The sequence below is a fragment of the Gossypium hirsutum genome, chromosome A08 (assembly GCF_007990345.1).
Source record: "Gossypium hirsutum isolate 1008001.06 chromosome A08, Gossypium_hirsutum_v2.1, whole genome shotgun sequence".
NCBI lineage: Eukaryota > Viridiplantae > Streptophyta > Magnoliopsida > Malvales > Malvaceae > Gossypium > Gossypium hirsutum.
The window spans coordinates 111,031,696-111,044,342 of NC_053431.1; positions in this window are offsets into that span (position 1 = coordinate 111,031,696).

Genomic DNA, 12,647 nt, shown 5'->3' on the forward strand with positions numbered 1-12,647 from the left:
GTTAAAAGTACAGTTGCAAGAACTGACTGACAGGGGTTTTGCTTGACCTAGTTCTTCACCCTAAGGTGCATCGGTTATGTTTGTTAAGAAAAAGGATGGATCCTTATGCTTATGTATTAATTATCGACAGCTCAACAAAGTTAAATTTAAGAATAAGTATCCACTACCTCGTATTGATAATTTGTTTGACCAATTGAAAGGTACTACAGTATTTTCAAAGATTGATCTTTGTTCTAGTTATTATCAGTTATGAGTGAAAGACTTAGATGTACCATAAACAACATTCAGAACTAGGTACAGGCGTTATGAATTTCTTGTGATGCCATTTGGCTTGAAAAATGCACATGTGGTATTTATGGATTTAATGAATAGAATTTTTAGATTATATCTAGATAGATTTTTTTTGAGGTTTACGGATGATGTTAAGGTATATTCCCGAGATGAAAATGAACATACTGATCATTTGAGAATGGTTCTACAAACTTTACGTGAGAAACAACTGTATGCTAAACTTAGAAAATGTGAATTTTGGCTTCAGGAAGTTGGTTTTATTGGACATATAGTATCTGCTGAAGGTATTAAAGTTGATCAGAATAAAATTTCAGTTATTGTTAACTGGAAACCACCGAAAAATGTATCTAAAGTCAAAATTTTTCTAGGATTAGCTGGATATTATCGGAGATTTATAAAAGGGTTTTTTATGATAGCTTCACTAATGACAAGGCTACTACAGAAAGATATAAAGTTTGAATAGACTGATAACTTAAATGTCAGCAAAGTTTTGACCAATTGAAAGCCCTGTTAACTGAAGCACTAGTTTTAGTTCAGCTTGAATAGGGTAAGGAATTCGTAATTTACAGTGACGCGTCATTGAATGGTTTAGGCTATGTCTTGATGTGAAAAGGTAAAGTAATAGCCTATGCTTCTAGACAACTAAAACCACACGAAAAGAATTACCCGATACATGATTTAGAATTAGCAGCTATTGTTTTTGCTTTGAAAATTTGGCGGCACTATTTGTTCGGTGAAAAATTTCATATATTCACCGATCATAAAAGCTTAAAGTGGTTGATGTCTCAAAAAGATTTGAATCTGACACAACGGAAGCGGCTTAAATTGTTAAAATACTATGACTTGGTTATCGATTTTCATCCGGGAAAAGCAAATGTGGTTGCAAATACTCTGAGTAGAAAATCTCTGTTTGCTTTGTGAGCAATGAATACCCGATTATAATTGTCTGATAATGGCCCAATCTTAGCTGAGCTAAAAGCTAAACCAATGTTTCTGCAGCAGATCAGCGAAGAACAGAAACGTGATAATGAGTTACAAGCTAAACGGGAACATTGTGAAACTACTTTGGATTCAGAATTCCAAATAGAACTCGATCATAGTCTGTTATTTAGAGGCAGAGTGTGTGTACCGAATAATTCAGAGCTCGTACAAAAGATTTAACATGAAGCTCATAATGGTACTATGTCTTTTCATCCGAGGAGTAATAAAATGTACAAAGATTTGAAAAAGATGTACTGGTGGTCGGGAATAAAATGTGGTATTTCTAAATTCGTATCTAAATGTTTGATATGTTAGCAAGTTAAAGATGAACATCAGGTACCTTTAGGATTGTTGCAGCCAGTGACGATACTGAAATGGAAATGGGAAAGAGTTACTATGGACTTTGTATCGGGGTTACCCATATCTTTGAAAAAGAAAGATGCCATTTGGATAATCGTTGATTGTTTAACAAAGTCTACACTTTTTATTTTGATACGTATCAAATTCTCACTTGATAGATTGGTAGAATTATATGTTTCTGAGATTTTCAGACTACATTGAGTGCCAGCCTCCATTATTTCAGATAGAGATCCGTGTTTTACATCTTGATTCTGGAATAAGTTGCAAGAGGCTCTGGGTATGCAAATAAATTTTAGTACTGCATTTCATCCACAGACTGATGACCAATCCGAACGTGTACAGGTTCTAGAAGATATGCTTCTATGTTGTATTTTAGAATTTGAAGGCAATTGGAAGAAATATTTGTCATTAGTCGAATTCGCATATAATCATAGCTATCAGTCAAGCATAAAGATGGCACCGTATGAAGCTTTGTATGGTCGTTAATATAGAACTTCGTTGAATTGGACTGAGCTCAGTGAGAAAAAGATACATGGAGTTGATTTGATCTGTGAAACCGAAGAAAAAATGAAAGTGATCTAGGATAGCTTGAAAGCAGCTTCTGATTGTCAAAAATCCTGTGCGGATCTTAAAGGAAAAGAAATAGAATTTCAAGTCGGCGACAAAGTATTCTTGAAAGTATCACATTGGAAGAAAGTTCTTCGATTTGGTAGTAAAGGAAAACCGAGTTCACGATTTATCGGGCTATATGAGATCACTGAAAAAATCAGACCTGTTGTGTACCGATTGGCATTACCGCCAGAGCTTGACAGAATTCACAATGTTTTTCATGTTTCACAATGTATTTCATGTGTATATGTTACAACGGTATCAGTCAGATCCTTCATATTTTATCTCTCTGGCAGATGTTGAGATTCAGCTTGACATGACATACAATGAGGAATCGATCAGAATTCTTGCATGAGAGACAAAATAATTGAGAAATAAAATGGTAACTCTAGTAAAAGTTCTTTGGCAACCACACGGAATAGAAGTAGCTACCTGGGAACCTAAAGAAAGCAATATCCAAACCTCTTTACTGGTAAGATTTTTGAGGACAAAAGTTCTTTAAGGGGAGAGAGCTGTAACAGCCCGTTTTTAGTGAAATCAAAACATTAGTTTCGGGGCCACAAATTCGAGGTCGAAAGAAAATTTATTTTAATATTATTTTATGGTCTATGGTATGATAGGAATGTTGTATGAAAATTTCGTTAAGAAATTTTACCGATTACATATCTAATTTGTTAAAAAGGACTAAATTGAAAAAAAGGTGCAAAACTTGTTAATTATAGTAGTTAAGTGATTAAATAGCTTAACCAATAAATAAGGGAGGACTTAAGGTATGAATATGCCTAAAGTAAATGGTTGAGGCGGCATAAAATAGGAAATTAACAAAATAAAACCAATTAATGGCAAAATTGTAAATTTTTCCTAATTAAAATGAAATAAAATTGGAATTAAAGATTTTTTGGACATTTCCTCATAAAATTCGGCCAAGAACAACCATGAGAGAAAGGTTTTAAGCAAGTTCTTCAATTTTTGCTTCATGTGAGTCAAATCCTTACCCATTTCTTGAATTTTTTTATGTTTTTGAGATTGTTACAATTAGATCTAAGTAACCTTTACCTTAGTTTTTTATTGTATTGAAAGTTTTGAAAGTTACCATTGATGATTTTATATGATTTTTGTTATGAGATGATGAATTTGAGATGTTGTTAGGTATTTAAAAGTGTTTTGTTAAAGAATTTTGATGAAATCATGATTTAAAGATTAAATTGAAAAGATGTTGAATTCAAGGAAAATTTTGAAATTTTATGGAATTCATGGGCTGCTATTGATATATATAAATTTTATAGGCTTGGACTAAGGATTAAATTGCATGAATTTCATTTTTTGGGCCTAGGAACGAAATCGTAATTAATTAAAATTATAGAGGCAAAATGGTAATTTTGCCAGAGATGTGTAGTGGATTGAATTGAATATGAATTGTTCGAAATTGATGTTAAATTCATTCATATAGATCCGGATAGACCGGATATGGACTTAGATCGAGAAAAAGAAAAAGTGTTAGATTAGTAAATTTTGCGTACACGAACACTTGTGGAGGTAAGTTCATATAATTAAATTGTATGTTTAAATGTTAAATTGAATTATATGTATGTGATTGTATTATTGCTATGCATATAAAAAGTAATCATATATCCAACGACAAACGACAAGCATTAAGTCTCGTTTGAATAAATGAATTTGATGGATACAGGGTTCTCGTATTGGTTGTGGTCATGCATGTGTTGCGGACACATCACAGCTCGAAAGAGCATCCCATTATTAGCTCTCATAAGCTTCCCGTTAAATGGTTCTTGCGAGTTTCCCGTTAATAGCTCATCAGAGCATCCCGATTGGTTGTGATCCTGCATGTGTTGTGGACACACTGTAACTCTTATGAGCGTCATGATATATGGCTCTTCAGAGCTTCCCGATTAAAGGCTCTTTCATGAGCTTCCCAATTAATTGGCTCTCTGGAGCTTCCCGATATTGGCTTGCTTGAACTTCTCAATTATGGCTCAGATGAGCTTCTCGTTATATGGCTCGAAAAAGCTTCCTGTTTACATATTTGCATGAGCATTCATGTATATGAATTGACGAATTATGGTTTTGTATACCTTGTGTATACTACCCATGTATCCATCGACATTTTAAATGATTCAACAGGCAAAATCCTGACATGAGAAAATATATGAATTTCAAATGAATCATTATCCGTATATACACAAAATAAATGGAAATTTGATATTTGATGAGCTCATACATGTTTCTTGATATTCATGTGAAATAAATGACTAACATGTTTGAAGAAGTATGTGTTTAGGCTATTAGCCAAATTGCTTTAGATGTATTTTGTATGCTTACATTAGATGTAAAAGAATGGTAAGTTAATTTCTCGATATACGAACTTACTAAGCTTAAAAGCTTGTTCTGTTTTATTTTTCCTTTTTTATAGTAATTCAGAGACTCGAATTGGTTGGTAACTGGTCGGAGCATCATCACACTATCCTTCGGCTCATTTCGGTATAAATATTAAATTACTTTTGGTTATAATGGCATGTATATGCTAAATTTGGCCACTGATGGCATGTATATATGTATGTGTTTGGTTGAAAACTAGCCATTGGTATGGCTTGTAAATGGTATGTTTTGATATGTAAAAATAGCCTTAATATGTATGATGTGTATATGAAACGGATGAATGTAGAAAATCATATAGACATGTTAGTGATTGGTTTGTGATGGTATAAATGGTAAAATATGCCAATATGTATGTATGATTATTATAGTAAATTGGATAGTTAAACATATTTATTGATATGTCATGCATATGACCTATTTTTGGCTTGATTTGAATGTTTTGTATTGGCTTGTGAGTCTGTTAAGGTGTTAATATAGGTGAAAGACAAATTGGGTGAGAAATGTGGTTTTGGAAATGACCTAATTTTGTCCACACAAGCAAACAAACGAGCGTGTGTCTCAGCTGTGTGTGACACATGGTCTATCCCACGGGCATGTGTCCCCTACACCTTGGAAAAATTTTGAATTTTTTTGAATTTTTTTTGAGTTTTCGGTTTGGTCCAGATTTAATTATGATGTGTACTTTGGGCCTCGATGGCTCATATAAGGGATGAAATGAGTGATTATGATTTTTTTCTGATATGAATTTAAATTGATATGAAATGTCTATATTTGAGTCTATAAATTTTGGTAATGCTTTGTAACCCTGTTCTGGCGATGTATGTGGGTTATGGGTGTAACAACCCGTTTTTAGGTCAAATTAGAACAGTGGTTCGGGACCACAAATCCGAAGTCAAAATATTTATTTTATTTTTTAATAAGGTCTACAGTATGATAGATTAATTATGTGAAACTTTCGTAAAGAAATTTTACTGTTTAAATGCTTAATTCGGTAAAAAAGGCTAAATCGAGTAACGCGTAAAAGTTGAGTTCTATTGTAAGTAGTCCATTTATAATGTAAATGGACATTCTTGGACATTGTTTAAGTGATTTATAAGTTATAATTATAAGGTTAATATAGTAATTTATGTATTAAGTTAATAATAACAAAACAAAGCCAAAATCATGTTAATTCATTCATCATCTTGCCGAAATTGAGAAAGAAAAGAAGGGTTTGAAGCTTCCATGGTTTCGGCACATACTTAGCTGAATTAAAGTACGGTTTTGACTCGATTTTTAATGATTTCTATATTTTTGAGCTCGTTGCAACTTAATGTAACTAGCCCGTACCTTCGTTTTTGAAATTGTTATAGATTTTAAATGATGCCATAATTGAATACTTGAGTTCTTTCATGTTTAATGATAGATTATGGAAGCTTGATGATAGTTTTACAAGTTTTATAAAGTGATTTTTGACAAAAATTTCAAATAGGGATTAAATTGTAAAATTGTAAAATATGGTGTTAAAAGTGTGAAATAAAGAAAGAAATGGGCTGTTAGAAGTCCCTATGAAATTCAGCTACCATGGGATTATGGTTTAATTGTGTAATTTTGCATTTTTATGTGTTAAGGACTAAATTTCAAAGTAGTCAAAAGTCTAGGGGTAAAATTGTAAATTACCCAAAATGAATGTTTTAGGCTAAATTGAATTGAATGAAAGTTTGAATGAGTTAATTTGATATTATCTAGATCAAGATAAGCAAATATCGGAACTAGATCAGGGAAAACGAAAAGTGGACGAATAGCCGATAATTTTATCTGAGGTTACGAGGTAAGTTTGTATAATTAGAATCAAACTTTTATATATATTTGAAAATATTTGAAGTGAATATTGTAATTGAGAATTGGATATACTTGAATTACAAATGTATTATTGATATGTATTATAATTATTACTGAGCCCCGTTTGAACTATTTGAATTCATAGGGTACAAGTGACTTGTCACTAGGGTTACCGTTTGTGGACTCACCACAGCTCGTATGAGCTTACCGATATATCAGCTCGTAAGAGCTTACTGTTATCAGCTCATTGGAGCTTACCGTTTTAGATCGTAAGAGCTTACTGTTATCAGCTTATTGGAGCTTACCGTTTCAGCTCGTATGAGCTTACGGTTTCAGCTCGTATAAGCTTATCATTTCAGCTTAATAGAGCTTACTGTTCATCAGCTCAGGAGGAGCTTACTGATTATGGCTCGAAAGAGTATAAATGATAATGAATTGATGGATTACTGATGTTATTCACCCAAGTATCCTTTCAATTTTTAATAGGTTCAACGGGCCTAAATAATGTTATACGGATGAGTTACGGTTTATAAATGTTACTAATGTTATATATGATATATGAATTTGGAATGACGATAAGCATTGTATTAATGGATGGTTTCATGTTTTTTTTTACAATGACTAACATGTGATGAATACTTGTGATTAGGTGATGGTTAATTGAATTGGTTGCATTTTTGTATTGCTTTGATTATGTATTTTGGTAAGTTTGATTCTGAATTATACGGGCTTACTAAGCTATAAAGCTTACTCAGTTTCTTTTTCTATATTTTATAGAGGCTCGTCAGCTCGCTCGTTTTGGACAAGTCGGAGTTGCACATCACACTATCCTATTTTTGATTGGTACTTTTGAATTTGTGAATTTGTAAATATGGCATGTATAGGCTAGTTTAAAAAATGATAATTATGTTACTTGATATCATGATTTTGGTATATTTTGTGTATAAGTAAGCCATGTGATTTGGCTTATTTTGATGTTATGTTTTGGTTGAATTGAAGTACTCAATTATGGTGTGTTTTAGGTAAGGAATCATTGAATGAAATTATGTAAGTAAAGTCCTAATATGTGTTTGATTAATGAATGGATTATGCATGTTGTTATCATGATTTTGGTATATTTTGTGTATAACTAAGCCATGTGATTTGGCTTATTTTGATGTTATGTTTTGGTTAAATTGAAGTACTCAATTATGGTGTGTTTTAGGTAAGGAATCATTGAATGAAATTATGTAAGTAAAGTCCTAATATGTGTTTGATTAATGAATGGATTATGCATGTTGTTAGAGAGGTATTTGGATATGTAATTGGTAGGTTTGATATGGCTTGTAATGTGTATTGAAATGAGTATTTTGGCTGCCTATTGAGCTGTGAAAATGTGGTCAGTTATGCTTGTAAATGCTTGAGTTTTTAGGGTGGCAAAATGGCTTTGCAAATAGCCTATTTTTGTCCACACAGGTAGGAACACGGGCATGTGTCTCAGCTGTGTGTGACACACGGTCACACTACATAGTCGTGTGTCCCCTGGGGTACCCTTTCGAATTAAATTCAGTATACCCTATAGGTTTGACATGGCCTAGACACACGGGCATGTCTATTGGCCGTGTGTGGTACACGGACTGGCACATGGGCGTGTGGCCCATGTCAGTAACCTCCCTAATTTTCCCACGGCCTGGCACACGAGCGTGTCTGGTAACTGTGTGAGGCACACGGCCTGTTCACACAGGCGTGTGACACTTGAAATGTGAAAATTTTTCTAAGTTTCCAAAGTTTTAATATGTTACCAATTTAGCCCCGAATCCATGATTTGAGCTTTGTATGCTTGTTTTAAGTACATAGTGAATGTGAATGAATGATATTGACTGAGAATAGACGTTATCGGATATATGATTGTTCTGAACTAAGTTACAAGTCTAGTAATGCCTCTTAACCTATTCCGGCCACGGTTATGGGTTAGGGATGTTACAATGGGTGTTACAGTATCCTCTTCACTTCTTTCCTTGTTTGGACACATAAGTGTTCCCCTGCAAGGCCAGGTTTTCATCGCTCATGATTTGTATCTATGTGCCATACTGGCAGTGAAAAATTTGTCTTGGATCTTCAATACCAATATACATATCATTTCATCGATACCACCTCACCCCAGTTTGGATACGGACCTTATGCACCAAGGAAAGAATACTCATTCTTTATATATATAGATCAGGTCATTAAGTCCTTTTTATCGTATTTTGACCATGCATGCAACTGACTTTAAGAACATATTTATCTAGACATGAACACCAAAGACAAGGGACAGTATCATTTACCTGGCTGAACGACGAAAACTGTTAATTGAAATAACACAGGCTATAACTCTAGAAACAAATGAACTCACCAAAATACTTTACTTTAGAGCTTTTTCTACTCTATTGTTTCCTTGCCTTTTGTACTGAGGCATTCTCCTATGTCTTTAGATAAACAATGAAACAACTCTTTTAATCATCCAAAACTATCAAAATGTTATGACATAGCAAGAATCATAGACATGCAAACAGTTTTTAGGTAGAAGTTTCTTTCATACCCAGTATTCAAAATATACTACCACCTTTCCTATGTTACCATCTATCTATCTCGTAAAACTTAAAGAAAGGTTTAAGAATTTACAAGTAGACAACTATCGTAGAAGCTCCCTTTAGCTTTAATAATCAACACATTTGTTAGCAAGGATAATTCTCCTAGTTTATTCAATGATAACAAGGTCCAGTGGAGAAGATGATTCAAGGGTCTTCTTTCCACTACTACACTATCCTATTTATAGCTAACTCACGGACAAATACTAATTAGGATTATCTTTAAACATTACTAGCTTTCCCATGCTTCCACTAATTAATCAAATCTTACGAGGCCCTCAAAGTGTCCTAATTATCGACACGTTGCCTCCACTAGGACATTGAATGACTTTAACATGTCCCACAAGCTATTTTTACTTACTCTAGCCACTATATAAAAACACGGGTGGTGATCTTATTTGTGAAAATGTCCGCCTAATAAAGTCTCCACCCTAATCTATACCTCGCTATTACTTACCAATATACTTCGCCACATTAGTGAAGTTCTATGAAGTACTTCGCTATATTGCCATTATTCCTTCATTAGGCTAAATATAGCAACCGAGGCATCATTTACTGGCATAGTCTTTCCAATTCGACTTGGTTTACCAAATTAAGGTGTTACAACCACGCCACTTTAAAAGATTAAGATACATGTAATTGGCTTTTGATGACAACTTAGACAACATCCATAAATCATAATTAAAAAAAAGCCAATAAGGCTACCAACCATCATTTGAAGATCTCTAAATATCATTTCAAAATACAATTTAATAGCTTTTAGGTGGCATCATCTAAAAATCGTCTCAGTTTCCCTCCAGTAGATACATGTTACCCATGAAAAACAAAGAAGGCTCACAAATGGCCGCTGATCTAGATATTTTCCTTCAATCACCATGTTCAACTAATAGCCTGAAAGTAGGAAGAAGAAACTAGGTAAGTTCGAGAGAACTTAGTGAGTTCTTGGGATTTGAATCTTATTAAATTACTGATGCGATCGTTGATAGCACCAAAAAAGTTCTATCCCTATAAAATATTAAAAATAAAAATAATAGTATAAGTGAAGTAGGGTTAAATCCTCAGGGACCGGATTTTCACAAATGCTTGTTTCTCGAAATCCCGGATAGAGTCGTGCCAAAGAAAACTTGCGTTCCTGAAAAATAAAAAAAAACAGAATTAAAAGTTTTGATCTGGAAAAAATAAAATAAACTAAAAATAGAATTAAAATTTAAACTGAAATCTCAAAAATTAAAATCAAAATAGTAGAGATAAATAAAGTTGAGGAAAAAGATTTCTTATGGAGAGTTTCCAGCCTCCGGTTGTCTCGATCCGCCTTGGGTTCAATCCTCGGCTTTTAAGTGATCCTTCTCAAGTAGAATAAGCCAGTTATAGTGGAAGAAGATGCCTACAACCATCAGCTCCAAGATTTTAAACTTACGATTTGGCAGAACCTGACTCTAGCCAACAATTGCTTTTGTGGAACTATCTTATGCTAGATCATCACTTCCCAATGGCGAATACCACACCATTTTGTCTCTTAGGCTCGCCAACCTCTGATGCAGTAAGCTAACGAACCAACTGTGCAACCTTCCCAAAATGTACAAAGCGGCCGTTCCTTGCACAAGTTGAAAAGATCACCTATTAAAGTACATGTATGGAAATGTCAACCCCATAATGCAGAGAAACAATGAATACTCGTTGAGAAGGCTAAGTATGGATTCTAAGCCTCAAACCCTTTTGGGGATTTTTGACAACCTTTGGCTAGATAAGTTTAATAGCTCATGATTTTTGGGAAAAAAGAAATAAATATAATGAAAATAGAATTTTATTAAAAATATCAAAGGAACAAAGGCTAAGTTTTTGAGAGAGGGATTATTTACAGAAAAAGATGAGTCAATTTTGTGTCACTCCATCCTCTATTTATAATACTTAGAAACCTAGTCTATTCCTACTTAAATTCTAAAAGATAAATACAAATAAATAAATATAATTAAAGATAAATGAAAATATATCCTAAAATTAAATCTAAATAATAATCCTTAATAATTATCCTAATATAATTAAACATTAAATAGAGTATTGTGCTATAAAATCTCTTCTTTTGAACTTTTGCCCTTATGTCTTTCATACTTGCATTTTTGGCACCACCTTTTTCCCTATGTCGCATGTTGGCCCACTTTATCTTCAAATTTGCACTTTTTGCCTTTAAATTTCCTTTCGACTTCAATTTAGTCCCTGAAAGATAAAAGACCATAAATAGCTCAAATTAGTAGGGTCATACTCAAAATAAACATGCAGTTAGCACATAAAAATATGTCATTCTAGAGTATTATCAATTACTATCAAGCACTTCAAGGTTAGACTCGAATGAATATATTAGCTCGCCATACTTGACAGATACAACTCTCTTTGATCCGGAATACCTACTGGTGGATACTAATGTAATCAGAATCAGCCTGTCGATTAACACTAACTGATTTTGAAAACTCGCGTATGACAGACACGGACACAACTGCTTCACATGTGCGCCACTTATGCGGACTACCATTTTATAGTTGTTTGGCTTACCGTTACCTTTCATGCATTGTGCACTACTTATTTTGCGCACATGCATCATTTTTTCACATACTCCCTTCCTTGTGCTAGCTGCAACCGTAGTCCGAAGAACCATATTTGTAACACCCTATACTCGGTCCAATCTCTAGACCCGAGCTACAAGATGTTATAACATAAAACTGAAACATTCACAAGCAATTTATTTGATGATATCTAATAATTAATAAATACAAGTTAATTCCATGTTAAACATATATTACAATCTAAACCAAGTCTTAATTAGGCTTATGAAAGCCATTGAACATGTTCAGAACTAAATTGGGACCAATCTAGAACATTTACAAAATAACAGGTAAAAATGCAAAATATGGGTCACACGACTATGTGACAGACTGAGGCCGTGTGGTGCAATATCGCATAGTCGTGTTCCCAAATCGTGTAACAACTGGATGCCGTGTAATATAGGGTCATACAGTAGTGTTGCTAGGCTGTGTAACTCACTGTGGTCATGTGAACTAAAAGTTACCCTGAACGTGAAGCAAATATGGTCATGTCAACCACTCGTGTGTAACACATGACTGTGTGGTAGCTTGTGTACAGTATAAATGACTTGTTTTAAGTAATTTGCATACCATTCATACCAAATGACCAATAATGCTATTTAACACCATTCAAGCATACTCTAAATTATGCACATTACAAGACCAAAACATCAATTTATTAATCATTCAAACAAGCAACCAATATGCCCTCATTGGCACCAACAATTCAACCATTAAACAACAAGAAAACTTTACCATTCTTGACAAGTTAATCATACCTAAACATTCATATGCAATCATTAATTCTTTAACTAGAATATCAATAGGCAAAGTTCAACATATGGCCTAAAACATTATACCAATTTCATCAAGCAAAACATACCATAATTACCAATGCCTTTAACCTTTTCATATCACAAGTCAATTACACCAAATGTAAACATTTACCTAACATAACCAAAGTCCATTGCCATTTCATGCTATCATCTAAACAAATACCTAA